Genomic DNA, 27,419 nt, shown 5'->3' on the forward strand with positions numbered 1-27,419 from the left:
ACCAAAGTGAGAGTTAGATTAACACGCTTGTTCGATTTTTGATCTGAAAACCATGCAAGTCAGGCTATGAGCACTGAAAATTTTCCTTTTTTGGGTCCTAGAAAATGGTCCAGTTTTGGAAAATGAAATAGTTTTCGAGAAAATAGTCAACCTCAGTAAAAATTTTCAAAAATCATTTTTGCAAACGACCGGTGCTAAACAAGCATGGAACTTACCCTCGAAATGCGCAACCTCGGATCGGAGGTAATGGAAAATTGCCCCTGGCTTGGAAGGGGTGGATGGCAATGGAAAGTTGCCCCTGGTTTGAATGGCGACTCATGGCAACGGAGAGTTGCCCCTTGTCTGGATGATGCCGCAGCATATTGCAAACAATCCTCACTAGTGATGATCCCGACCGAACTTTCTCGGATACAAAGAAGACGAAGATGGTCAAAACCAATATATGGACACAGTCACTTTGAAGGTGTTGGGGGCTGGACTTCGGGATGAAGTTGCCTACGTATCTGGTTGTCACAACCGAACTATCGGATTCGCGAAGGGCAAGAATAATCAAAACCATTACATGGACTGAGGCGCTATGAAAGCGTTGGAGGCTGGACTTCAGGATGAAGTTGCCTACGTATCCCAAACATGGGAATCAAGCCTTACGTAGTTCCGGTTAAGGTACACTCGGGTATTTTAACCTTCACTTTTTAGGCTCTAACTTTTGCCAAGGCGCCCGATGCGGGTTTTCGACCTTGCGATCTTTTCTTTCCTTTTTCTTTCTTTATTCCCTTTCTTTTTTTCTTCTTTTGTATGTTTTTTTTTTCTTTTTTGTATTTTTCTCTCTTTTGTATATTTTTGTCTTCTTTTTTTGTATATATTTTCTTTTGCTCTAACTTTTGCCTAGGTCGTCCTTCCGGGTTTTTGGCCCAGCCAGCCGCTCAAAGGGTAAAAGTGTAACAAGTCCATGCCAAATGATTTTAGCGTTTTGAAGCCATCCGTATCCAGGAGAGTGGCTGTTGCATTGACTTACTGAAGGACCCATCTTCGGCTCTTCGGGCAAATCGGACATTTTTGCCCCTAGTTTGGAGGGGTGCTTCTGTTCTAGCTTTACAGGCTTCTTCTGATGAGATCTGATCTTCTTGATCTGGCTTTGGTGCCTCTTATTCGAGGGCTGCTTCCAATCTGGCCACACAGGCCTCTCTTGATGGTCGATCGTTGAACACTCTGAATTGTGGTTCAAGGTTTTAAAACAAGGGCTCGAGTCTTGAGGCTGAGAGCGATCCTAAGCTGTACAATCTCAAGAGCGATTCCACACAGGTCTTCGCAGGACTGTGCAAAACGTTTTGTTTTTGAAAGTTTTTAAAGAAGCGACAAATCGCTCACGCTGAAGATAGTGTGGAACAGTCTGGATCAAGCCAGGGTCCTTCTCAGTACTCACGCTGACAAGCATGATTTCAATCATTAAGGGCTTAGCATGCCTCTCTTTCTCTCAATTTCATCATAGTTTGCAAAACCTGAGGAATTCCTTCCTCTTTGTTTTGACCGCAGTGTTCAAAATGTTTTGAAAAACTTAGGTCAATGCAACGATTTTCAGGGCACAAGAGAACAGGTGGAATGTACTGCTGTTCCATTCAAGTCCCCTGGCACAACTAATTGAGAATAGTAGTAAGCATGGAAACATGATAGCCGCAGATGCTTTATTCAGATTCCCTGGTTGCAACTGGCTCCACGACAGAGACAGACTCAAAAGAAAGCAAAAGGGTAATTACAAAACATAACAGTGTTCGAGGCAACAGCTCTGGAATTACCCGACATTCTATACAAAGGGGACTGACTCGCTACAACAAGACAGACCCATAAGCAAAAGGACTGACTCAAGACAATGAGACAGATTCAAAACAAAACAAAAGACTGACTCGACACGCAAGCCAAGATTTACAAAACTAGCATTCGCAGATGCTCCAAAAATGCGTGCCAGACGCCACATCCAAAATACACCGAGTGCCGCCGGTGGGTTGTCCAACCCCTGATCACAAATTTGCAGTATCCTCGAAGTCCAATAGCTCTGTGGTAACAGACTTTGCTGAGGTAGGCGAGAGGATGACCTCACTGTCGATCAAATCTTGCACTTCTTGACGAAGGAAGAAACAACTTTCGGTACTATGACCGGACTGTTGGTGGTACGCACAGTACAAGGTAGCATCATGCGAGAGAGGGAGATTCTTCGGAAGGGACCGAGGCTCGAGGGGTTTAAGATGCCCCTTTTTAGCCAATATTTGAAATGCCCTAGACAGAGGCATGTAGAGGGCATGAAAGGCTCTGCGCCCTCGAGGCAGGTACTTTGAAGTCTGAGGGTTCTTGCTAGACGTACTAGCGAATGGGTCGGCAGGCACTGCCTTGGCTTTCTGATCTTTTCCTTGTACAGGGTTAGGGATGACAGGGACTGTCTTGGCATGACGGGGCCCATCCCGATTTTTCGCCCGGCTCGAACCGCCTTCGGTTGAAGCGGAGAAAGCATCATCCACGGCTTTAGTCGTGACTACGAATACTTGTTGCTTATTCATCTCCCTGGCTTTCAAAGCCTCGGCTGCCCACAACAGTTGTTCAATGGGATTGGCATTTGCCTTCATTTTGTTCTTGTCTCTGGCCTCAGCCTGATCGGGGGTTTGGGTTACTACATCAGAGCGAAGCCCGGTTGTTGCTGACACATCGTTACTATAGCTGGAGCCAACCTCTGGTTGGCTGAGCTCGATTACAATCTGCCCCAGTAGCGGGGGCTCCTGTGGTGTGAAATTCTCGGCATACGGTGCCGCTGGTGGCGAAGCCGACATTCCATAGGCCAGATCGGCCACGGATCTCTGGAGGCCGCCTATCATTCCCATCAATTCAAACATGGTGGGCTCACGAGCCTGATACAACTGGGGGGTCCAGACCGGGTGCGCGACAGGTGACCTGGGTGGATGCGGTACATCGACATTGGTCTCGCTTTGCGGAGTGATTCCTTGGTCTGATGCGGCCGTCATAACCACAATCTCCTTTGAATTCTGCGTCATGATATGTTCGCTGTACTGAACGATGACTAACGAATCAGATATCTGTCTTATCTCAGCAAGGAGGAACACTAGCTATTCTATATCAACTCTCCTGAACCCTTGAAAGAGAAAACATGCAGCATTTCGGACCAATCAGAATAGACGCTAGTATAGCTGAATAACTGTACTCTACTACTGATCACTTTTGCCTGAAATCACTGCCCCCAAAATACTGAATCGGATACCCACAGATATAACTGATTCTCATAAACTGACACTGATGCCCTCAGGTCTGATACTCAAACTTGTGAACTGATATGTGTGTTCCCCTGCATAGATACACTCTAAAAACACATAGCAAGTAAAGAGAGCCAAAACACCCCTATGGAGGGGTAGGGTTTCCCTGTCCTATTTTGTCAGGAGCTAGGGTTTTACTACGAACGCAGTAGTTTTCGAACAACCTAACATCGGGTAAGCAACATGTCCTAGTTTGGAATGGTCACTATGGATTTCGATATGCACTAGGTCGAATGGTCGAAAAGGGTGCCCCGGTAAAAACCGGGGTTTGTGTTCCCATACTGTCAGAGCCCACAACCGGTCAGCCTTATGGCATGCTTTGACAAGACAAGCCTCCGGCAAACCGTTCAGGAATGGCAGATGGCAAACACGGTGTCCTAAGCGCACCAATGCACATGCAATGCAAAGAGACACATAAATGAAATCAAAATAGGATATCACGAGTTCGAGTCAAGCTCTCTAAGTCCCCAACAGAGTCGCCAGAAACTGTAGACGCCCCCTGGGGCCTCATGCTACAGTTCGGACTCAATTTGTGTCATGGTCCTTAATCTGAACCAAAGAGTCCAAATCCGGCAAATTGTTTTGAGAAACAAATTTTTTGAAAAAAATTGCCAAACATGGACTGCTTTGCCAAATACAGAGTCGCCACCTAAATATTTTTATATGGGGGAATTTAGGAAACCCTGACTCGGTGCCAAAGGCCACGTGTCCGTCATCACCAAAGTTGCCTCGGCTCGGGAGCTTGGGTACGATTGGGAAAGGTCAGCTATGAGCACCCCCTCTCACCCGATCCAAAGATCGGCCTCTGCTAACCGTGATATCCGTTTTTGAAAACGTTATGTGTTCTTATTCCGGTTATTAGCCTAGAATTACTATGTTATGCGCGCAGCAAACAAGTATAGACCAAATTGCCTAAATTGGAACAAAACATTGCATAACCGTTTGTTTGGAAAACGCTTTGAAATTTGCTACTCACAAGTAGGCTAAAATACGGATTTCAACGAGTTATCGCAACTCAAACAATGCAACCATCACCCACGGGCATTCAAGCAGTTTATATCACATAAGCATCTAGCCTCATGGTAATTATGCTATTATGGAAACACTCACATGCATGCGGTATGCTCAAGCATAAATGCTTACCTAGTACTCCGAGCCAAAACAAAAACATGCTAGCAATCATGCATGATCCAAGTCCATGTTTAAATGCCTAATGCAATGCAAACGGAAGGTCACTAGAGTAGGCTCGGCTAGTCTATAAATGACATGTGAAAATACACAAGTAGCATGTATTCAAGTTAGATTTGAAATACTTATGCAGTTAGTATGATATACCGAGCCTGGTGCATGCAATACTGATGAATGATGCATGCATGCATAGCATAAGTTATGCTAAAGTAAACATGTCCTAATACTAACCATCAAAGTAGGTAAGTAAAAGGGAGAAAGAAGTGGGGGTTGGAAGACATGCACACACGCACCCACACTTATTACAAATTCACCCTCGCTCGGAGGGACCGAAAGAATAATACAAGTTAATTAACCTACAAGCTAATTAAATATTACAGACTAATTAATTAATTAACAAATTAACTAATCTAATGAAAGCAGTAAACAGCCTGGGGAAGAGGGCCCAATGCAATGCGCGCTCGGCTCCGCTCGGAAAGTCACTGCCATGCACAAGTTGCCTCTGCTTTGACTGTTCTGCTTCTCTGAAAATTACACAACTCCCAAGGTTGCTTCTCTGAGTGTTGTGGAACACCACTGGCTAAGTGGGATCATCACTGGCCATTTTGAAGTGGTCATCGACTAAACATTATGCTCTCGGCCAAACATTCTTTCCTGGTCGGCACTCAACACTGCCGGCCGGCCAAATCTTCTTGCTGAATCTGTTTTTGACAGCAGTAGAGGGCAGGCAAGGCATGGCAATGCGTTTCAAGCAATGTATGCACTAACCACACTCCTTATCATATGTATGACTCAAAGGAGGATGGGCCTCGATTCTCGGACCACCAATCGCGCATTTCCATGCATCATGACCCAAAGAATCAAGTGTGCATTTTGATTTCAAATGCAATGCACACACACAAACAAAGGCCCAATCCCTATCACTAGATCAAGGGACAAGGCATGCATGCTAGATGGAATGCAACCTAGGCATGCAAACTAGTATGCTATATGGTATGGAGGGGAGCATGCAAAGATGCAATGTACACTAGGTACACAACCTAAGCAAACAAGGCAAACAAGCATGTCACAACTATGCAAGCTAATGAAGCATGCGAGATGTGATCTAATCATGCAAGTGTGCAAGACATGCAAACATGCTAGCAACTTGACCAAGGGAATGCATGCCAAATGCAAGTGATTTCAAGCATGCAACACAAGCAACCAAAGCATGCAAACGTGGATGAATGCAACAACATTTGAATAACATGCAAAAGGTGGATTTAAACTGAATTAGGAAGCTCTCAACTAGGCCCAAAACAATGGCTAACATGCTCAAGAATGGAAGCCAAAACACATACAAATAGGCATGCATGTAAGGTCCATCACTTAGGCACATAGAGACAAATTTTAAGCACACTTAAAAGAGGAACAACATGGGCATATGGCATGCGCATCAAACTCTGAAAATCATGTTAAGATCATACCAAATCCAACTACCAATGCAAACAAGGCATACAATCAAGCCCACGGACTTAAACTATGGTTAAATGACACATGAAGCAAATGACCAAAGTGGACCAAAACAGTCCCAAATCATGCCAAAGTGAGCCCCAAAAACCACTTAGATGGCATCTAAATGACCTAATCTTAGAGGCATGCACAATGGCACAAACAAGGAGCATAAGACACAAGCCCTTTAAAGCAGTAAAGGGGCATCAAATGCAAGCATACAAGCATGCTATAAGGACTGAAATGATGCTATAAGTGGTGCCAAACCACTGAAATAAATCAAACAATGCATGCTCAACACTTCACATACTTAAAGCCTACAAGCTAACAATGCAAAGGAGCTATGCAATACATGTTATGGTTGACCAAAACAACCAAAAACAGACCTTAAACATGGAAAAACAAGTACGAAAGCTTCACAAAGCTAGGCCAAAAGCATGCTTGAACAAGGGTTAAAACCTAGATGCATGTTAAGGCTACAATATGGCATTACAAGGCATGTATGCTAAGCAAGCATGGTGTACCAAAACCAACATACAATAATGCTATATTATGACATAATAAGCATAAAAATCAGTCAAGGCATGGTCAATACACACTCAAACTATATGCTCCCTCAATAGGCTAAAAATGGCCCTTTTCAAGGACAACAAGGAGAGGGGGTGGCCCTCTCCTTCCTAGGACCTCAAGGCACCATCCTCATCACTGAAATCCCTCAAGAGTTCTGTGGTGAGGAGGCCCAAACACAATGGCCCCGGAGCTCAACCGAAATGGCACAAAACAAGGGCCAAACAAGCCTTAAGAGGGGTCAAACAACCCCAAAGCTTAAAACACCCTTAACAAACTATTTAGAGCACTCAAAAAAAAAGACTTTTCTATGTTATATGTTAAGCTCAAAAATAGTTGCAAATATGGAAAAACAAGCTATGAAAACAAGGCTTAAAATAGGTAAAAGCTCACCCTTGAAGCACAACAGCAAATCAGTAATTTTTGGACCAAGAAAAGGCTTCAAATCACCCCAAAAATCACCTTCAAGTACCTCAGCTCAATAACAGGAGTAGAGAACTAGGTGTTTGTATGCAAAAGTGCAAAGAAAATGCACTTTTGAGCACAAACAAGCCCTAAACCTTAGAGAGAGAGAGAGGCAGAAAAATGTAGAGAGAGAGGGAGATTTTTGCTCCTTTTTTGTATATCTCTTCCTCTTCCTATTGTGTATCTCTCTTCCTTGAGAGAGCTTGATTGATATAGAGATCTATCAATCTGCAGCTCCTTAAAGCTCCCACGTCCAGGCATGGGCTGGGGTATGGCCTGGAATGCCAACTGCCAGCTGTCTACAGAAATATCTGTTGAAAACAACATTTGGCCGGCCGGCCATCAAAGTGGCCAACCGGCAGTCAAATTGGCCGGCCGGCCATTACATTTGGCCGATGGCAACAAGACACAGCCAGTGGCCTCAAGACACAACCGGTGGAGTGTAGGGATGTCCCAAAAGCCATTCCGTGCACTCCAAAGCAAAAACACAAGTGTTTGGTGCAAAACCAGACACAAAACGGTCGAGTCGAGAGATCTTGAGGCAAGGCGCGTAGCCGAGGCCTCCGGGAATTCAAGACGAACACAAACAAGGATGATCACCGAGTGTTCAAGCGGTGACGTCCAAGTCTTGAGGACGGTCAAAAATGGGGTGTCTACAATTATGTTTGGCGATGATGTTTGCATATAGTTGGGATGAGTGTTAGAACTCTATGTGTTGCATTTATGTGAGCATGGGATTAAGCTTCCTGGATAGTACTTGTAGCCAGTGAACTTGCTTTGAGGTCTTGTTGCGAACACGCTTGATCAGCGTGGTTTCAGATAAGAATTTATTGAGAGTTCCAGGACGAGTAGCTATCTTTGTGCACTTGATTCAGTTATGTGTTTAACTATTTAACTATTTATATGTAATAGAATCGTGTGCTTTAGACTAAGTGTGTCTTGTGGCTTAGCGGCAGTGCGTGTGTGCGTTGAGAAAGGTCGTTGGGCTGTGTACTAAGTTTGGTTTTGTTTCAATTTTTTTTTTTTTTTTTTTTGTGAGGATGTCTATATGTGGGAATAGATGATGGAGTGGGAATAGCAATGTCAGTAAGGGTACAGCGGTTCCTTTAGCACCTACCCTTGCAACACCAACTATGGGCAAGGAAGTTGCACGCGAGATCGTGAGAGCAATGCAAGATGCTCTAGCTTGCAATGAGGGTGACAATGGGCATACCCTCAAGCTCACTAAAGAGTTTTTTTCACTCCAATCCATCAAAATATTTGGAGGAGGCTAAACCATTGGAGGCAGATGATTGGTTGGAACAAATCACCAATAATATGCTCAAAGTTGAGGATGAAGGGTTGAGGATTTCTTTGGCGAGTTTCCAAATGAAGGAAGACGCTGGTTATTGGTGGAAGTATGCTAAGAACACTATAGATACTACGTGGGTTACTTTCACGAAGGTATTTTCAGCCAAGTACTTTCCTCCTTTTGCTTGGGAAAGGTTGAGGGAGCAGTTTCTTGAGTTGCGCCAGGATAGTACTCCTTTAGCATAGTTTGAGATGCAATTTATTAGTTTGTCAAGGTTTGCTCCAGAGTTGGTGGCAATGTAGGAGCAATGTTGTTATAGTCTGAGAGGCGGTTGCGTGGTGATATCCGAGGGAAGGTTGTCGGATCTATGTGAAGAAATTATTATGCTCTAGTTAAGACGGCGGCCCATGTAGAGGCCACGGTGGTGTGTGTTGGTCGGGTTAGGGAGAAGGCCGCTTTGGGAACTCCTACTGTTCCTAGGCACTCTAGGATCAGTAGGAGGTGAAGACGAGTGCATGCTTGACCCCAGGCTCAGTGCTTGTCTTCGTCAGGGGTTTTAGACTCATCCATCTGCAGGTCCAGTGAAGTTCAGGCTTCCGGCCAGTCTTAGAGTAAGGGGTTAACTGTTTGCTTTGATTGTGGTTAGCTGGGCAATATTAAACATTTGTGCCCTGTGCATTTGAATTCTTCGGGTGTTTCAGAACCAAGTGGGACTAAGTCTCATCAGTCCAATCGTGGGCGGTATTGGTATCATATCTGAGTAGGCCAGGCTTTGAGAGCCTTGTAGGGTTGACTTTCCAACCAACACAGTAGTATTACCCTTGAGAGGGGCTTTTGTTTTTTAGACCGGTGACGTAGTCCTGGAATTTTGTTGTTGTTTGGTATGTTGTTGGATGCCAAAGTATCATGGTCATATGTTTGTATATATATATGTGGTAGTTTGTTTATCCTCATGTATTGGGTTCATGCACTGGATTTTGGAACTCTCTTTTATATATGTAATGAGAAATTGTTCATGAGATTGATGATCCTAGTGGTGTTGTATGTCTGTTTTTTATTTTATGTGATGATTATGAGATGGCCTATGAGCCTTATTTTGTTTGAGAGTTATTTGTTGAGAATGGGTAATTTGTGGGTTATTATGACTGGTGGTGTAGTATTGTGAGGGCCGAGTTATAAGGCTTTGAAAGTGTTGAGTTTAATGGAGTATGAGACCTTAGAATTTTGTAAGATTGGTGATGGTCATATGAAAGTGTTTCGAGGGAATGTGAGATTTGTATCTCACGGTTGTGAGAATTATGCTTGTGTACATTGTTTAGTGTTTTTTGTTTAGTTGATTAGTGAGTTCGTAGTGATCCTACCGATCCTGATAAGGGTAATGTTTGTGTGGTGATTTGTTATGAGTTGGGAATTATGTGTGGGTGAAAATGGGTTTGAGGTATTCAAGTGTTGACTGGTATTATTAGGAATTATGTAGAGTTTATGAGCATAAGGAGAATTTAATGGTTAGATGCTAGAAGTATTCCTCGGAAGGAAGTAGGGTTTGTGTTCTTGCGTAATGAGTGTAACATTGGTGAAGAGTATACCTTGGTCTTATGTTTGAGATGCAAGGATGTGTTTGCCATATAGGCATATGAGTGTTGATTTCCTTGGAAACAATGGTGGTATGATCTAATCGTGCGAAATTCAGTGTGATTCAAGGAATATGGGGGAATTGTGTGTGGAACTCCACCTTAGCACATTGGTGTTTGGTACCGAGTATAGAATTTTATCGAATTGGTTAATTGGTTAGTGGATGTTAGAATATGGTTGAAAAATAGTCACATTGGGACTAGCTCGGAGTTTGGTATAAGGGTCGTAATGCTGTAAGTGCTTTAGAGTGGTTTGGCGAGAGTAAAGTCTCGTGTCTATGGTTGTAAAGCTCATATGGAGCTTGTCTTGAATTAGTGGAACTCTTCGGTTTGGAGTAACGTGTTGTGAACTTATCGTTTTGCGTGTGCATTACGCCTCGTGTGGGTGATAATTTATGATAATGTTTATGACGGAGTGGAATTGAAAGATTGTGAATGTTTTTTGTGCTTTGTTGTATTCGTAGCATGGTTGTTAATTTTGTTAATTGTTATTATAGAAATGTTGTCTATGTGTTCGTTGTGGCATCATGGTAAAAGTGATGGGTGTTGTTGGGTGACAGTAAAGGTTCACCGGTTGTTATGTTGAGCATAAATTGGAAAATGAATTGTTCTTGGTGTATGGCCTCAAATGGGTATGTTAAGTGGAAATGTTGTGAATTTAATCTAAATTGTAATGAGGGATTTCACTAAATAGTTCCGTGTAACTTAATTGTGGATGATTATGCGTCTTGATTAACACTTTTATTTTTGTAAAATGTTTACAAAACCTTTGTGTTTTGTTTGAAGAGTAGAAAATGTATTCTAGCTATCAATAGTGCAAGTTTGAGCACATTTGAGAAATGTTTTCATACAAGAAAATGATTTTCAAAGAATTGAGAAAAAGAGGAAATTTTCTTTTAACAAAGTTGTGTTGTTAATTCTTGTACCATGCATGGTTGGGTTATATAGTGATTTACCTTAAATTGCTAATTATAGGTTTGGGTGTTTGGTTTTGAAGAGTGTTTGGTGTTGTTAAGGCTTGTTATGCCAGGGTGTTACCTTTTGTCATGTTTTGTTGTAGGTCATCTTATTTTGTTAGAATTGTCTTACAGTTCTGTTATGAGGGCTTCCTCCGTGTTCGAGTGATGAGCACTCGGTGGTGTTGTGCGTGTTGTTGGTGCTTGAGGCATGGTTAACGTCTTTGGAGTGTGAGTGGTTGTTTTTGTTGTTGTTCGTGTCTCATAGATCCCAACTGGTTTTGGTGGGTCAAAGAGACATTCATGATCTCTTCCTTGAGTTTTGTTGTTCGAGTGTCTTTGGGGCCCCGAGGTGTTGAACTGGGATCCGGGAATTTATCCCAAGTATGGATCTAGTTATGAGTTAGTAGTTATGCTTCTGGTTTTGTTTAAGTTGCCTCTCATTTTGGCCTTATCCTTAATTTTGAGGACGAAATTTTCTAAAGTGGGGAGATTGTGGCACCCTGAAAATTTTCTTCCTCACTTGAGCGATGGTTTGTTCACACGAGTGGTCTTTCCTATCATTCAGTACTTTTGTCTACACTCTGAACTTCTACGAGTATGAGTTATGTGCTCGAGCGAAGCATATGTCACTCAAGCTGTCCTGTGTCTCTGATGCTCGAACACTTGTTTCCTCGCTCGAGCAGTCTATTCGGGATCATCACTTGAAAAAATCACTTTTTGGTCAAATCTACCTTATCTCTCTCTCTCCCTCCCCTCCCTTTCCAAAAATCATAAGCTTTCAAAATTAGATTTCATCTCATTTTACTTAAAATGTACCCTAGTTCCATATACCAAAACGTAGAGGGTGACAAGAGCTTCATTTTAATTTAAGCAGATCACGTTTTCGTCAAAGTTGGATTTTCGGGCTTTCTCCTCTTCTTGCTCAAGGTACGGATTTCTTTGCTCATGTTCAATACTTCTTTATAGATAGACATGTGGTATAATTTTATTGTATAAAAAGCTCGATTTAGTTATGTGTGGAGAACTGGTTTGGAAATACTCCTGGATCCAGTCAGACGTCTTTAATCCTCTGATTGCTACTAGAAAAGGGGATGAACACTCCAGTCGAGGGTGCTAGATAGCACTCCGACGAACAAGTTAGTATGCTCTCTCGTTTACTTCTATCTCAAGTTATTTTATCTATTCTCACAAACCTTTCTGTGGTTGATGTTCCTCTATTTATATTAACTTCTAGCCCCAAGGGTCGGGCCCACTCTTAATCCAATGCATGATTGCTTATTCGGCCTTTCGATTGTGTACCGATACCTACTTGGCTCCTTACACGGCCAACTTGTATATTTGACTTCAAGATCCCTTGGAAAGAGCCGAATTGTCTTTGGCCTGATCTCCAAATTAATTTGGCTTTCCTTAGTATAAAATTATTCGTCCCCCACAATTGTCCCCCAAACATCCCACTAACACCAATTAGTCGGCACGTTTGGTTTTATATATGGAAAGTCAAAAATATGGCACTTGCACTCCTTCGGATATTGAAGCATTAGAAAGTCCACGTTTTTACAAATTATTACAATTTCCCGCCCCTTCGTACGCGTTGTTCATTTAATGCGATTTGAAACCGCGTTGTCCCTTCGGATATTTTTTCAATACGCAAGGCTCTTTGGTTGCCTCTCAGCATCTCTCTTTCATTTCACGACCTCTGCAACTTCCATCTATTCCCCTTGTTCTCTCTGCACCTTGTAAGTTCTTCTCTTTTTTGTTCCAACTCCCATTTCCTTGTTTGTTTTTTGTTTAGAGTACTTTCTATTCTGACTCGAATGGCGAATCATTTGAAAGCCCTTCTTTTTGTGGATCGTGTTTCCGCTTTTCAATGCCATTTTTTCATTCCAGACAACGTCCATCAGTCACTTGTAGCAGATAGCGTAGTTGACATGGATAGGACTGATGCGAGTACAATCATCTTTCCCCTCCTGTTAATCGTTGAGGGTGAAGTCCATTTCCCCCTTCACCCATTTTTGAGGGCCGTCCTTTGTTACTGGGGTCTACTACCTTCACAACCTAACGTAAACTTTTGTTGAATCATAATGGGAATAGTAGAATTAAATCGCCGACTTAGGATTGATCTAGGAATCCCTGCTATTCGGCACTGTTACGCCTTGGCGAAATCCTCTGGTCGGCAAGGACGCTACTTTCTTACGGCCAAGGACACTGATCACCATCTGGTGACTATGCTTGCCAGCTCTGGTAAGAGTGTTGACGATGTCATGGTCGTTGTCCGAGGCAACTGGGAATTCGGCGAAGGCAAAGATCGCCTAGATCCTATGCCTAGACAAAAAGGTGAACCAGGTGGCTATATAGTCCCATTTCTACGTGCATTTGTTATACGTTTACTCGGCTTAGATTCCATGTACATACCGTTTTATACGTTTACTCGTCTTTGCCAGATTACAGAGTCGCCATCTAGATATTTTGTTTTTGGGAAATTTAGGAAACCCTGACTCGTGCCAAAGGCCACGTATCCGTCACCACCAAAGTTGCCTCGGCTCGAGAACTGGGGTACGAGAGGGGAAGGTCCTGAAATGAGCACCCTTACTCGCCCAATCAAAGGATCGGCCTCTACTAAACATGATATGTTGTTTGATAAACACGTGTTCTTATTCCGGTTATTAGAAAATGTGGATTTGCTACCCTCAAGTGGGCCAAAACATGATTTGCAACTTCGCAAAGTGGGCTTAAAACTCACATTTATCGACTTGTTCCAATTCAAGCAACAAAGCCTTCATCCACAGGCATTCATGTAGTTTATCATTTAAGCAAATAGCCTCATGGCAAGCATGCAAAACATGGCATCACTCACACTCATGCAAGTATGCTAAAGCGTAAAACTTACCGACTACTCCAAGCCAAAACAAAAACTAGTTAGAAACATGCATGATCCTAACTCTATGAGATGCCTAATGCAACACATGCAATAATGCAATTAATAGGCTCGGCTACTAATATGGCATTCGAAGCAATTTGAACAACATGCGATACACACGTATTCAAGGAAGTATTGAAATTACGCTGCAGTTTGAATGATGCGCCGAGCCTCGGTGCATGCAAGACAAATGAATGGATGTAAACATGCAAGCATAAGGTATGCTAATAAAAAATGATCACTAATCTAAACATCAAAAATGGTTAGAGGTTGGAGGACATGCACAGACACATGCACGCTTATTACAACATTATGCCCTCACAAAGGAGGGTCCGAATAAATAAGTTAAGCTACACTAAGCTAAGCTAACTAGTACGAAACAAAACTAATTAACTATTCTAAGCTAATTTAATTATTACAACACAATTGAATAACGAGCTATGCTAAGCTAATTAAAATAATACAAAGCAATTTAAACGGACTCGAGGGATGAGGGATGCATGCATGGTCGGTTGCATTCTCCCAGAAATGCTCTTGCCTTGCCATCAGTTGCCTTTGTTTGCACTCATTTGATCTCTGAAAATTGCACCAACTTCCATATTGCCTCTGTACCAACACAGGAACACATTTGCACAAAACTTCACTGGTGGCAGGTCGGCCACAAAAAGTGGCTGTCGGCCACCTCAACTGGCCGGTTGACTAGTTTAACTAGCCGGTCGGCCACCCTCATTTTATGGACTTCTGCTTTTGCTATAACAGAGAGCAACAAAGGCAAAACAAAGCATTTTCAAGGAATGTGTGTACTAATACACTCCTTATCATTTCTCAAGCTCAAAGAAGTGTAGCTCCTGGCTCTCAAGCCATCAACTAAGCATTTTCAATGCATGATGGCTAGAAAACTAAGCTTGTACAAAGTCAATGATTGCACAAATAAGACTCGAAGGACCACCACCTTATCATCCATGATCAAGGGTGTCGGTGACCAAGAAAAGTGGCACGTTTCATCACTTTGAGTATGAAATGTTCCATTTTTCTTGTGTTTGGATTAATGTCTGATCCGAACACATGCAATGCAACACAAATATGCTTATCGTACTCAAGTTTTACTTGGTTCATTTTTGTTTACACATTTTACATTACCGATTATTCCTTTAACCGATTAAGTCCAAAGTGAGAGTCCTCTAATTGGAACGAGGGCTTAAGCCACAAGCACCTTGAGCATGAAAGAAGTCTCATGCTATTGGTTAGAAGAAACCATCAAGAGAGGATTAAAATCATTAGGCATGAGAGCCTCAATTCCACACTCAAGCCAACAAGGGGCTCAAGACCACTTTCAAAACAAAGTAAAAAGTGAAGAGTAGAGGGAGGTTGCAGACTTTTCAGTGCAAAAAGACATTAAATCATGCAAGCAACACATGCAAGGCATACTAAGAGCCTAAAAGCATCAAACTAGTGAAGATCACAACACTATAAGCGTGTAACACAAAGCTCAACTGACCAAACCTGCTCTGGACAGAGTTAAAACATGCCAAAACAGTGGCTAAACCATGCTGAGTTTAAAGCACAAAAGGCTAAAAAAACATACTCACATGTTAGCTCGCAAACAAGACTCAAGACACAACTCTCAAAAGCAATGAAAGAGTGAAATAAGTGAGAGTGTGATAGAGCTATATGCACTGAAATCATATGTAAAATGATGCTACAACATGCAAGCCACTCAAACACTTCATGCTTAAAGCCTCAAAACAAGGAGCTAGTGAAGACCATTACACTATAGCCATGCAATACAAGCCTCAAAGGACTTAACCAGCCCAAAAAAAATTTAAAGTAGGCCAAAATAGTAGCTAAAACAACCTGAAGTTAAGTTACCACAAGCTATAAAAATAGGCTAAACCATTAGGCATGCCAGACTAATAAGCACAATTGCACTACAAGTACAAAAAGCAAGCAGCAAATGCTCCAACCAACCCAAAACAAAGTTGAAACATGCAAAAAAAGAGCCTAAAACATGCTTGAACTTAGCTAACACAAGCTACAAAATCAAGCTACCATGTAGTGCTAACTAGGCATGCAAGAGAGACACAAGGAGCGGAGGCTAACCCCCCCATTTTTGGACTTCAAAACATACTTTTTACCACTGAAATAACTCTGAATTTCAGTGGTTTAGAGGCCCAAAAAGTTTGATGTAAAGGCAGTAAGAAATGGCACAAAAGGCTTCACAAGCCAAAGAGCAACAAGAGAAGACAACCCCCTAACTCACCAAGACTTAAACCACCATTTTGAAACCTTAAAAATAGAGTTTTTTATGGTTGAAAAGCCAGGTCAAAACAATGTAAAAAGATAGCCAAGCAAGCAACTAAAACAAAGCTTAAAAGAAGTAAGCCTTATCCTTTGAAGCACAACACTAAACAGCTACAATTCTGAGCTAAAACCAGCCTTAAGAGCTCAAACTAAGCCTCAAAGAACCACAGCTCCAAGATGAAGATGTTTGGTCAAGGGTCTTAGTGTAAAAGTGTAGAGAATTCTCACTTTCAAGCATAAAACCAGAAGAGAGAGAGAGAATTCTAGAGAAATAGGGAAAAATTTGCTCCAAATTGTGTAACCTCTCGAAATGGGGGAGAGACCCTCTCCTATACAGAAAATCAAGCCAAAGGCTTGCATTCATCCCTCCATACACGTGTATGGAGATGAGCATCAGTGAACAACAGCTGGCACAATTGGCAAATAAATATCTGAAAAATAAGAAAAATGGCCGTCGGCCATCATTAGTGGCCGACCGGCCACCACTGGTGGCCAATAGGCACAAGTCATGGCCGGCAGGCTAGGGGGATGGCCGATAGGTCACCCTCTCCTCCAAAAGTGGAGCAACAAGCTCTTAGCCCACAACCAAGCACAAAACAGACAAGATTAGAGGCTCCAAGGCAAGGCGCTCAGCCGAGACCTTTAGGGACTCAAAACGAACACGAGCAAGCACAATCATCGGGTGTTCAAACAATGACCTCCAAGTCTTGAGGACGGTAAAAAATGGGGTGTCTACAGATGCCCCTCTTTAACAGAACTCGGAAGTCATGAAATGACAGGAGTGAATGTCAAAGTCCAGAAATGACCCATTTTTTACAAGGCCGAAGACTTAGACAGACAAGCAATCAAACAAAGAACGGTTGCGCCCGCAGGCTGCCTACATATCCCTTTGCAAGGAATCAAACCAGTGTAGTTCTGGGGCAAGATGCAAATGATATGCATGATGTAGAATATAACTTACGATCATGCAATGAGACTATAACGAAACATCTAGATGCAAATGTTATGCAAAAAAACACTACAGCAAACTCGTATATAAGCAAGTAAACAAACATGCTACGCAGGGGAATTACGAACCAAACCACATTTCATGCAGAAATGATATAAGAAAATAATGCAACCTTAACTATGCATCACGCAGGAAAGGTAAAGAACCACAACCGTCGGGCACACCCGAGGCGAAAAACAAGATCCCAACGCGTGGCACACGCAAGGAGCGAGATGGTGTGAACCTAGGGACACATCCTAAGGTTCCGAACCACTAACAGTGATAACAAATGAAACACATCCAACTATTATGCAATCGAAACAAAGAGCAGTATACGCATTGGAATCCGTCCAAATGCATTTAACCAAGGCGTCCTAACGCACCGCGCACGAGATGGAAAAGGAAGCGATGCAAACACCGGATGGTGGTATAAACATCAAACCACATTCAAATGATTCTAACCAAAGCAAGGTATAAGCGTCAGAATACGTTCCAAACACTTCTAACTAGAGAGGCGATATAAACATCGGGCACACGTCCCAATGTTGCTAACTAAAACAAAGTGGTATAAGCGTCGGACACACATCCTAAACGCTTCAAACCGAAGGGGTTGTATAAACATCGGGCACACGTCCCAATGTTTCTAACCAAAGCAAGGTGGTATAAGCATCGGACACACGTCCCAAATGCTTCTAACAGAAGGGGTGGTATAAACATTGGCCACACGTCCTAATGTTTCTAACCAACGCAAGGTGGTATAAACATCAGACACACGTCCCAAATGCTTCTAACCGGAGGAGTGGTATAAACATCGGGCACACGTCCTAATGTTTCTAACCAAAGAAAGAGAAGTACAAGCATCGGGCACACGATCCAAACTCTTCTAACCAACAGAGGAGGTATAAGCGTCAAGCACACGGTCCAAACGCTTCTAACCAATAGAGTGGTATAAACATCGAGCACACGACCCAATGTTTCTAACCATCAAGGTGCAGTGTAAGCACCGGGCGTACCCGAATGCTTCTAACCAGAACAAGGTGTGGTGTAAGCACCGGGTGTACCCAAATGCTTCTAACCAAAACAAGGGGTGGTGTAAGCATCGGGCGTACCCGAATGCTTCTAACCAAAACAAGATGTTCAAAGGACAAGAATGATCTTACCCGGAATTCCTCTAAATGAACCATACATACAATACCATCTGGTTGCACCAGCTTTGAATGAACCGTACATACAATATCGTCTGGTTGTACCAGCTTTGAATGAATCGTACATACAATATCGTGCTTGCATAAGAAAGAAACTTAACAGATACAGCAAGATAGGAATGCATGTTCTATGCAAGATTAACAGCATGTTCTATGCTTAATACCAAATGCATGTTCTATGCGAATGTGAAAAGTGCATATTCTATGCAAAGGTGACAAATGCATGTTCCATGCAATGACAAAGAAGCACGCGCTTTGTGCAATGACAAAAAAAGAAAAAAAAATGGTGCACGGGAAAAATGACTCGACCGCAACCTCCACCCTACCCTTGCAAGAATTTAAAAGGATACACGTCGTTCATGTTGAGTACCACACACTGAAAACACAGTTCGAAGTTTCCGCAGAGGCCACTTGAGCTTAAAAATGTACTTCCCTTGCACTTGCTTGAGGGATCAAGGCACAAAACAATAGAAAAGCATCCAAGGAGAGCACTAGAGGCCTGCCGGCCACTCTGGAAAGCCACCGGCCACAAATGGTGGCCATCGGCCACCACTAGTGGCCGGTCGACCATTGATGGCAGATTCAGGGCATTTTTGGCATTTCACCATGGGTCGTTAAATATAGGGCATCAAACCCTATTTCAACACTCCCTCAAACCCGAATATCCTTCTTCTCTTGCTCTAGACCATTTTCTCCTTCTGATCCGCACTTTACACGCATTTTCAAACTTCCCACGAACGTCCGATTCACTAAAACCTCTTTGCATACTCCGTTTTGAATTGATTGAAAAGTGATTTCGGTGCTTTCTTCTTGACTTCCATCACTCGGGGTTTGTTTCTCTCGAGTTATCCTTGATTTCAATGCCCTCTTCTGAGCCCTGACCTTTTCTTTCATTTTTCCTCTCTTAGAGTTGACTTTTTGTTGACTTTTGGCATTCTTCGCCTATTTTCCACATTTTCGACCATTCTCTCATCTTTCCTCGAGATGGCAGACAACATCCCACACGATGGAGCTCCTCCGGGGATGGAGATGGATCCAGAGTTCGAGCCATTGCCACTCAGTATTCGATCGTTCGACCTGGCGATGTACCATCCTGAGGTACACGTGTTACCTCCCGATAGCATCCGCCAGTTCAGAAGGTTTGCGCGAGGTGCACCGGAGGACCTCCTGCTATGCGATCCGGAGTCATATTTATCCCATGGTACCTCCGAGGTATACACTTTCTCTTTATTTTCCTCAATGTAGATTACATTTCTTGTATAGCTCACACTATCTTTCATTTGTTCATCCCAAACACATTTTTGCACTGCATTTCTTACACTACCTTGCATCTGCTTGTCCTGAACATACCCTTGCACTGTATTTCTTACACTACCTTGCATCTGCGTGTCCTAAACATACCCATGCACTGTATTACTTACACTGCCTTACATCTGTTTGTCCTGTTTACAGGGGGATTTACATGCCATTCGTGGATACGGGACCACCTTCGCGAGGGAGTGGTATATGGAGCTTCCCGACGCTGTCCGTCACAACATCGACGAGGCTGGCTTCAATGCATTTTGCATGGGGCTCTCATGTCTCATTGTGAACCGGCCTCTACTGGGCGCTTTAGTAGAGAGGTGGGGGGATACCACTGATTCCCTCCACTTCTATACAGCAGCGGAGATGACGATGACTCCCTTTGACTTCTCTAAGCTCACCGGCATAGCGGTAGAGGGTCATCCGATTCCTTACGACACAGACATGGGCGAGTAAGAGGCCGCTCAGATCTACCTACTGGGGATTCGTCCACCCATCTCCCGATCAGGGATAGTGCGATATACATGGTTCGCTGATCATTTCAGAGGGACGACGCCGACGACCCGCTAGGAGATCGAGTACTACGCCTAGGGTTTCCTCATGTTTCGGTTCGACACTACTCTGTTCGTCGACCGGGCGAACACTATCGAGCTCTACCTCATGAGTGCCTTGGTGGACCTGTCTCGCGTCCGATTCTACGACTGGGGCGGCGCAGGCCTGGCCACACTACATAGGTACATGAGCTCCACCTCCTGCGCAGAGCGGGCGTCTACTAGGAGGCTACTGGAGGGTCTAGGAGGTATGTCCTACCCTTCTACTTTACATTTCTGCTTCGCATTTCCCTTTTACTACACACACCACACACTGCACGGCACACAATCTACTTTCTGATTTACATTATCTATACACTGCACACACTGTACGCTTTCTGTATTACATTTTTTGTACACTGCACACACTGTCTATTTTCTGCTTTTCATTCTCTGTACACTGTACACACTGTCTTCTTTCTATTTTTCATTCTCTGCACTCATCTGAAATATACTAACTGTTATCCTTCCACCTTCTACAGCTATGGGTGTACGCCTACTTTCCGTCCCAGAGCCAGAGGTGGAGATACCACCTATGGTGCTGTACTCGCACAAGTACGATGGGAGATGCCAGCAGAGGCCCTGAGAGTCATTCTCATTTTTTTGTCGGTTCTTCGACACCGTGACCGCAGTAGAGGTAACTCTAACCTTATAGTCATTTCAGCTCTACTTAATATTGCATCTCTAATGACAGCTAACAATCAGTATTTTCACTATTTGCAAATCACCTGGCAACCGTGGGTAGTGATGCTTGACGGGGTCAGAGATTAGTTTGTCGGTGCTCGGGAGGCTTCCCAACTTCGGATCTTGCTCGAGGGCCCAGTTTGTCGGGCGTGGTTCTTGGGGGAACGATTCCTGCATCAAAGCCTCAGCTTGCCCGAGCCAGTGGTTCCAATGCTGCCTCCCACATATATGAGGATCACAGAGAGATACACCATGCAGGAGATGATCAATTTCACCAGAGGTTAGGACGCTGACTTCTTCAGACTTGAGAGCGATTACACTGCCATCATCCAGACATACCTCATGCCGCCCCTGACTGGCTCCCGCGAAGGTGAGAGAGCTAGAGCTCCAACTATAGGAGGGAGAGGGAGAGGATCCAGAGCATCCTGGACTCATGACAGAAGAGGTTCTCAAACGAGGCAGAGGGTAGGATGGCCAGAGCTGCCTACCACGCTAACTTGCTAGCGACCCACAGGTAAGCTTACCAGATTCCCATCAAGCCTGCACCAGTTGGTCACGAGCTTGTCAGAGTTCGAGGCCCGACCCCGATATATACTGTACTTTACATTTTGCTCATTCCATTCATTTCAGTTATGCTTTGTAGACCGTTGATCATCTCAACACATTCACTGGCATCTATAGAGTACACCGGGCAGGCTCTCAAGCTAGCGGCTTCTTAGATGGGTATGGTTTGGACGAGCATGAACCTACTCAGTCTCTACAGGATTCCGGTAAGTTTCTTTCAGTTTGCACTTCATGTCAAGAAATTTTTGCAGATACATTAGCATTTCAACTGCAATCTGCCCCATACTGATCTAAATACATTACATTAACAACACTACATTGATACAATGATCCCCCATACTGCATTCAACACTATACTCATCTTTGGACCCAATATATACCATAACTGATGCATTCGACAAATTATCCTTTTCAGGTCCCTTTTCAGATGCCAGTCCCACCAGACGCCCTAACGGGAGCCGCAGCAGGACCTTCAGTGCCTTTCCAACAATAGGAAGAGAGAGACGAGGAACTTCGATGCATAGCTGAGGTAGAACTAGACGTACTAATGACGAGAGCAGTCCACCAGAGCCTATCCCTGATGATGATGAGATAGATGAAGACGAGGAGCCAGCGAGCCCGGAGTCAGAGTCCTCTGATGGTGGAGGCGACGGCATCGGCTCGGGTTCTGAGGGCGGTGGCGATGCTGAGAATGGCTCCGAGGAAGGGAGCGGAGATGCTGAGAAGGCCTCCGAGGGGGGGGAGCGGAGGCAGCTCTAGATTAGGCTCCACCTCAGATTCAGACAGTGGCGCTGATGGTGATAGCTCTGAGTCCGCCCTGTCGAGGAAGAAAATGATGAGGGCCTCTTGGTCCTGAGGTGGCTAGTGTCGATTCAAATGTTTTTCCTTAGTTTTCTTTTTGCTAGTTATGTTAACACATTGTATAGCCTTAGGCAATTTTATTTTATTAAAAACTTGTACTCTTTTTGTAAAAGAAACTATGATAGGAATGAAAACAACATTTGATTAAAAAGTGTTATATTTGGCATTCTGAGCATTCATCGCATAGCACCATTTTTCACAAAAACAAGATTGATGGAAATTGAATATTCTATTGGCAACTGCTTTAATCAGGTAATGAACTAATCAACACATAACAAACAGAGTAAAACAACTCAATGAACAAAACAACAACTTGACAATCAAAACAAATATAACTCGATAAGCAAATCGACAACTCGATAAGTAAAACAACAACTCAATAAGCAATTCGAAAAAATTCTTAAAGAGAGACGGAAGAAATGCACAAAGAGTGGAACAAAACACAGGTTCTTAGCACTTTCAACACATGGATGGACTAGAGGGCAAAATAGGAGGCCACCGACCATAAACAGATACTGCCGACCATCAAAAGTGGTTATCGGCCATTAGTACTAGTCGGTCGGCTACAAAAGTGGCCGATCGGCCACCAACACTGCTTGGTTGGCCACCAGTGCAGTGAACCTCCATATTACTGCCACCTGTCTTCCACTCAGCACCTTATCTTCTACAAAAACTCCAGCTTCGTGGTTTCTTCAATTTAGCTCTATTTTCCCTCTGAGTCGTACTCCACTGTGTTTTTCGTTCCTCCACGTCACGGCTAGATGTTGGAATCTGATCACACATGTTTTCAGCTTTGGCGGACAAGAGATATGCCCCACAATCAAAGAGTTCCAAGCTTTGATGGAATCCCGGCGTGACGAGGAAATCTTGTCCCAGTCCCGTTTTGGCCATATTCAAGCTTTAGGACGAATGTGTGGGATTACTTTACACGATGCCCGATCTTTGGTTCACAATGGGGAGTTGAATATTCCCAGTCTCATTCATCGGTTTTCTGACACCGGCGACCGCAGCGATCGTCTCTGTCAATGTTTTCGGCAACATGCCATTTTCTTGTGTATGTTGGCTCATTTCCTACTTGCCCCTGGCTTTGGATGGTCTAGCATTCGCTTGATTGAAGTTGCCCAAGGCTTGAAAGAGGGCAAGAGTTGCATTGGCTTGACACTAGTCGTGACTTTGATGGGCTTGGATGCTTTCCATCGCCGGGAGACAACCAATTTTGCAGGAAGTCCACTACTCTTGCAAGTAATGTTTCCCACCCTTCTCACATGTGTTTCTCATATCACTCGGCACTCAGGCTCTGTTTTTCTCTCAAAACCCTTTTCACACTTTTTCTCTCCACATACACCTCTTTATTCTTTAATCTCTCTTATTTTTCATCCCTCCTCAGGTATGGCTCATGGATAAGTTGAAAGTAGTGGACTTTTGCCCTACATATTCATCACACGACTATTTCTTTCGCCAACGGCTAGTCGATTTCCTGAACAAGGGGTGGTGGTGCGAATGGATGTGCCACAGATCCGCTGTTGACATTGCTTGGCGTTGCTACTGGTTTGATCTGCCTGAGATGAGCTACAACATGTCCCGGCAGCCTGGCATTCAGTTGGTTGGTTTGACGCACTGTGTTTTCTATTTTCCATTTTAGTGCAGGCATTAGTTCAAACATGACCAGACTTGTCCAGAGGAGGGAGTAGAGTACCTAGCTTCATTTACAATACGAGGCTCACAGCTAGCTTGATATCCCACTGCATGGAGGACAAGAGAACTTGTGGCTCTGGCTCCCAATTTCAGTTGCGCCCTTTCTAGCGAATGCATAGCTTGGCTTGAAGATGAGGCACAAACCAGACCTACTTTAGCATTTGAAGCTTCCACGAGCTCTGGGAGGGGACGCAGGAACACCTGACTCAACTATGCCCCAAGTTTATTGCTTTAATCTATACTTTCAAGTTTTCCTTTTAAATGTAATAAAAAGCAACTTCGATTTGTATCAAGAGGTAGAGAACTCTGTATTGGAATTAATAAAATTGAAGGTTGTGGGTACTGAAAATTTTCCTTTTGGTCCAGAAATGATCTAAGTTGTAAGAAGATTAATTTGAACAAAATCAACTTTTATCAAAACTTTTCAAAACCATTTTCGATAAGGATCACAACTGGACACACCCGAAATCTATCCTTGAGATGTACAACCCCAAATCCAATAACTTGAAAGTTGCCCCTTGTCTGAATAGCTCTGCACTGTAACCAACTCTGATAACAAAGATCACAACCGAAATCTTGGATGCAGAAAAGATAAAGATGACCAAAACAATGACATGGACACAGTTGATTTGGAAGTGTTTATGGTTGGACTTCGGAATGAAGTTGCCTACGTATCCCGAAGATGGGAATCAAGCCTTACGTAGTTCGGTTCGGGTCCACTCAGGTATTAACACTCTCATTTTGCGCTCTAACTTTTGCTAAGGCCACCCTTTTTGGGTTTTCAACCTTGCGAGCTCAGTTTTTCTTTTTTCCAATTTTTTGTGCTCTAAGTTTTGCCTAGGTCACCCTTTCGGGTTTTCGACCTAGCGAGCCACTCAAGGGTAGTATTTCTTTAACTTGTCCATGTTGACTGGTTGGGAGAATTCAAGGCCATCTAAGTCCATAAGGATGACAGCTCCACCCGACCAGATAGATTTCAGGATGTAAGGACTAGTCCAATTGGGTCTGAACTTGCCCCTAGGGTCATGGATGGGAGCTCGGTTGTCTTTGAGCACCAAATCCCCTTTTTTCAGATTCCCGGACTTAACTTTCTTGTTGAAAGCCCTGGTGATTCTACATTGATAGCCTTGGACGTGGTATAGTACTTTCAGCCTCCTCTCGTCGAATAACATTAGTTCCTCAAACCTGCTCTGCTGCCAACTTCAATCGGCAGAACAGCCTCCATCCCATAAACCAGAGAATATGGAGTTGCCCCAGTAGAAGTTTGAATTGACGTTCTGTAGCCCCAAAGAGCAAATGACAGCTTATCTGGCCAGTCTTTGTAGGTTTCCACCATCTTCTGTAGAATGTGCTTAATGTTCTTGTTGGCAGCTTCGACAGCTCCGTTGGTTTGCGGCCGATATGTGGATGACTTTTGAAAAGCCACGTTGTATTTCTCCAACAAGTCGATCACTTCTTTCTTGAAGTGGGAACCATTGTCCGAAATGATCTCATTCGGGATCCCATAACGACAAATAATATTATTCCTGATGAACTTGGCTACGTGCGATGCTTTCAGCACTGCATAGGATTGGGCCTCGACCTACTTTGTAAAGTAGTCTATCGCCACCAGGATGTACTCATGCTTGTTTGACCCCATCGGAGTAACTTCCCCAGTAAAATCCATTCCCCAAACTGAAAATGGCCACGATGAAGTCATGTTGTACAACTTCGACGGTAGGATATTCATGCGATTTGCATAGATTTGGCATTTGTGGCATCGCCGAACAAAACTAATACAATCCTCTTCCATGGTTGACCAGTAATACCCCTGTCTGAGAATTTTCCGAGCTAGCATCACTCCGCTCATGTGCGCTCCGCACTCTCCTCCGTGAATGGCCCCCATTAGGCGCTTTGACTCTTTAGCATCAACACACAGTTTATGCATTCCCAGATGGCCTCATTTGTATAATTTACCCCTGCAGATGATAAACTGAGCAACCATTCGTCGTATTGCCCTTTTATCTTTGGCATTTGCCCCTAGCGGATAAGCTTCCGTTTCCAAGAAGTTCAAGACATCATAGCACCAGGGGTTCTGATCTTGTAATTCATCTATCGCGGCAATCAACTTGTAGGCCAGCACATATCTCTGTTCAATAATGATTAGATGCATCCGGACTCCCAGAGGGATGTCTATCATGAATATAGAGTTGATAAGGTGTCAGTAAACCTGTTGCTCTCTTTTAACAGATGCATGAAGGTTAGCTTCTCAAACCTAGGAATCAGAACGCCCAGGGTTTGGTGATAGATTTTCATCCTTTCTTCTTTAACCTTCCAATCTCCTTTCACTTGAGACACAACCAAGTTCGAGTCCCCAATGACGTCCAACCATTTTGCCCCTAGTTTTAGGAGAGCTTCCAAACCAGCGATACATGCCTCGTACTCTGCTTCGTTGTTCGATACCTTGAACCAGAGTTTGAAAGCTAAAGGAATGTGGGAATTGTCGAGTGCTATCAGCAACACCCCTATCCCATACCCGTACTAATTAGATGCTTAGTCAAAGTACATTGTCCAAATCTCTTCTTCAACCTGCAGAATAGCCTCATCCGAGAACAGATACTCTACTACTTCATCTCCCTCCACGGGGTGATCGGTTAGGAACTCCGCTACCGCTCTCCCCTTAATAGACTTGTGAGTCATATATTTCAAATCAAATTCGGAGAGAAGAAGCAACCAACGGGCTAGCCTATCCGTAAGTGCTGGTTTCTCGAAGAGATATTTGATGGGATCCAATCTCGAAAATAGAATTGCGGAGTGAGCTAACAGGTAGTGCCTCAACTTCCTAATAGCCCATACCAAGCCTAAACAAGCCTTCCCCAGTAGAGTGTAACGGGTCTCATAGTCCAGCATCTTCTTGTTCAGATAATAGATGGCCTTCTCCACTTTATCCTCAGATTCTTGTGCAAGCATGTAGCCCATAGTCATGTCGGTTACTGACAGATACAAAATCAACGGCTTCCTGAGCTCTAGCGGTGACAACATGGGTGGGTTCTGTAGATACTTCTTGATCTACTCAAAAGCTACCAAGCATCGGTCATCCCATTGGAATTTCTTTCCTTTCTTCAAGAGGCCAAATAGCGGTTCACAAGTCAAGGTTAATTTTGTAATAAACCGTCTTATGAATTGCACTTTATCCAGAAAGCCTCGCACCTCCTTTTTAGTCCTTGGTAGTGGCATTCCTAGGATAGCCTTGATTTTGGAATGATCGACTTCGATGCCCCTTTGTGTATTCAAGAACCCTAGCATTTTCCCTGTTGTGACACCAAAAGTACATTTCTGAGGATTCAGTTGCAACCGATACTCTCTAATTCGTTGAAAAAATTTCTTCAAGGCAGTGTAATGGCCCTCTCTTTCCTTAGACTTGACA

This window comes from Camellia sinensis, chromosome 8 (assembly GCF_055761805.1).
Source record: "Camellia sinensis isolate YWXY chromosome 8, ASM5576180v1, whole genome shotgun sequence".
In the NCBI taxonomy this organism is placed as follows: Eukaryota; Viridiplantae; Streptophyta; class Magnoliopsida; order Ericales; family Theaceae; genus Camellia; species Camellia sinensis.